This window comes from Anneissia japonica, unplaced genomic scaffold (genome assembly GCF_011630105.1).
Source record: "Anneissia japonica isolate Jap-2015-1 unplaced genomic scaffold, ASM1163010v1 scaffold69_len1423075_cov170, whole genome shotgun sequence".
NCBI classification, from domain to species: Eukaryota; Metazoa; Echinodermata; class Crinoidea; order Comatulida; family Comatulidae; genus Anneissia; species Anneissia japonica.
In genome coordinates, this window is record NW_022748202.1 from 104,741 (window position 1) to 107,169 (window position 2,429).

Consider the following 2,429-nt stretch of genomic DNA (forward strand, 5'->3'; position numbering starts at 1 on the left):
AATTCTAAAAATAAGGACGTCCTGATTTTTTAGTGTTTTTGATATCGGAAATCGGGACGGTTGGCAGGTATGAATTGACATTTGATTTGTACTATTGACTGTTTAAGTTAATTACGTTTGCCTATAGAAATCAAATAATCTAACCTCTTTCAACCATATTTTCAGAATTTGGTCCAATAGTTTGTGTATTCTTTTCATTTTCTGATATGACAACGGCCTCATTTTCTTTATCCATAGGCTCACAGTCTGGAAAACCAAAGAGGGATACAAAATGTTATAAAATCTCTTACAATAAATACAGTTTTATCTGTTCATTACACATCTCTAGTTCAAGTGTCATGAGCTTGCATATAATTAACTGTTTTTCACTGCATGCATGTTTCTGTGCAAGTATGTTGGTGAAAAATGTCAATTATGTATTATGTACTGTGTAAATATTAGTATAATAACATGTAATATTAATATTATTATTAAGAGCTGTTTAACATCAGCACCCACCTGCTTTAAATTATACCACTAAAAATCAACTAACCTCTTTCCAACTTGATTTCATAATTCTCTTTCATCTTATTCGTATTCTGTTCATGTTCACACACACAGTAGTCTTTAAATCCTTGAGCCATAGTCCAACAATCTGTACAAATTACAGTAATCAAAGTGTAGAGTTTATGTTACAGATAACCTTCAATCAGAGTTCACATAAAAAACACTAATACCATATTGAAAGTAACATAACCTTATGGCTTAAAACAGCAACCACCACCATCAACTACTTAAAGCCAGGCACTGACCAGCTGTGTCCAATGTTTGTCACCCGAGACGTGCGTACAAGAGACCACTTTTACCTGTTCACACTGTCACTAAGTCAGTGACAATCTTGTCAGTGACAATCAGCCTATGATTGTATGACGCAGTCAGCACCCAGCTTAATGCAATTACTATTAAAGTCATTATGTACATCTGTCATTAAAAAGGTGTCCTTTACAAGTTAGCAAAAAGAAATTATAAATTACGATTATCAATATCGGTCAAATGTTAATCTCACAATTCTGTTAACATTGATTTACACTATTTAAGTTAACTAATTTTGCTAAATGTAGCAATCAAATATGACCTTTATAATCCATATTTTCAGAATTTGATTTTGTGTATTCTTTACAGTTTCTGACAAGACAACAAGTTCAATTTTTTCATCCATGGTCCTACATTCTGGAAAAAACCAGAGGTACACTAGACGAAATGTTATCAAATCTCCTACAATAAATGCATGTATAAGGACACATTACAGTTTTGTCCATTCATACACGTCTTTCTAACCCAAATGCGTCAAGAGCTTTCCGAATAACTAATTGTCTTTCACTGCATGCTTGTTTCTATGCAAGTGTGCTGTTGCAAGACCTACTACTTATGTATTATAGTACTGTGTAAATATTAGTACCTACACATAAAATATTATTTTATCTGTGATATTACTATTTAACTATGTAACATCAGTAACCCATCTGCCTCAAATAACCTCTTTCATCCCTCATTACAGAATTCTCTTCCATATTTTGCATATTCTTTTCATATTCACACACACAGAAATCTTTAAATTGTTGATCCACGGGCCTATAATCTGTATACTCAATGAATTAATGAATTATGTTAAAGAACCTACAAAAAGGTTTATTTAGTACACAATTTGCAAATTGATAAATCTATAACAATCATCTTTGACCATGCACATCATTACTAAAGTATCTTAAAGATAAACCTATCTTGAGTTCCTTCAACAAGAAGTGGTGATTGCTATACACAATCACTAGGTGCAACATGTGCATAATAGTGCACTTTGATGTACATAAGAACCAAGCAACTAAACTTTTTTAACCTTAATTTCTGAATTCAGTTTCATAATTAGCGTCAATTCTTATCATGTTCCATCATAACTGCTTCTTTAAATCCTGTATTTGAATTCTGGATCCAAGGACATTGTCTAGAAAACTTAAGATGGTATACAAAGTGTTGAGTAGATGATGCTCTATCAATGGTGGACCATTTAAATTAATGTTATAGAGAATGTTGTTGCCCTTTCCATATTTTGAGAGTATAGTTACGCTCTGTGTTGAGGTGAGTTTAATGTGTATTTGTGATCTGAATTCTACAAGTGTGTGTGTGTGTGTCTAATTTACTAAAAACTCATCATTTGTATAGTGAATGACTCTGTGGATTTGAGAGCTACTCAGATCAGCTGGACAGTTGGCTAAGTGGTATTGATCCTGCTTCTTGTGCTGAAGACCCCGGTTAAAACCTGACCAGCACCAGTTTTCAACTGGAGTTTGATGTTCATCGCTTAGCTCCTCGAATTGAATAAACCTCATGTTGAGGTTAAGGAAAATGTTTGCATCTGTATGTAGCGCGCTGCAATTTCTAATTTGATTGAGGAA

The 2,429-nt window shown here is 33.3% G+C and overlaps 1 long non-coding RNA gene across 1 annotated transcript in view; it reads right to left on the bottom strand.

Annotated features, from left to right (window-relative positions):
• Window positions 1–226: 226 nt before the first annotated feature.
• Window positions 227–2,429, bottom strand: part of LOC117120786 — a 3,853-nt gene continuing 1,650 nt past the window's right edge. Inside the window, exons 2-3 of the long non-coding RNA XR_004447422.1 lie at window positions 533–634; window positions 227–246 (exon numbers count right to left, since the gene is read on the bottom strand). This is a non-coding gene — a long non-coding RNA (uncharacterized LOC117120786). The remainder of the gene's footprint in view (window positions 247–532; window positions 635–2,429) is intronic.